Source organism: Halyomorpha halys, unplaced genomic scaffold, assembly GCF_000696795.3.
Source record: "Halyomorpha halys isolate HHAL.00 unplaced genomic scaffold, Hhal_1.1 Scaffold1121.1, whole genome shotgun sequence".
Taxonomy (NCBI): Eukaryota; Metazoa; Arthropoda; class Insecta; order Hemiptera; family Pentatomidae; genus Halyomorpha; species Halyomorpha halys.
This window is the reverse complement of record NW_027110129.1, coordinates 44593-45048: the sequence shown is the minus strand read 5'-3', so window position 1 is coordinate 45048 and position 456 is coordinate 44593.

Genomic DNA, 456 nt, shown 5'->3' with positions numbered 1-456 from the left:
CACCAGTATTCAACTTAGTACAGAGAGGTTGGACGATCCAGCGAGCTACTCTCAATGTAAGCGAAATGAATGTTAAATATCGCTCTCTAACGCCGCATTCATAACTTTCACTCATCACTTCCCCAATCAGCCATTCCTCATGGGAACTAAACTATTTCTCATATTGTTAGTTAGCCTCTTACGTAATGAGCCGAACTTAGTAACTATTCCTTATTACTCCCAATTCTCAGAAATCGTTATTGTGGCGATTATTCCTGCGATTTAAACTGTAACGGAGTTTCCTCTATTTATAAAAAAAAATAATTAATGTGTTTCTGTCCGTGACTCGCAAATGTTCAGTAATATTGAAGAATACTGTTATGAGGTTAAACAATGCGTTAATTATATATAAATAAAGAGGATTTGAAAATAAAAAATAAATAAATAAACTGGAAGATTATTGATTGACCGTGTGTA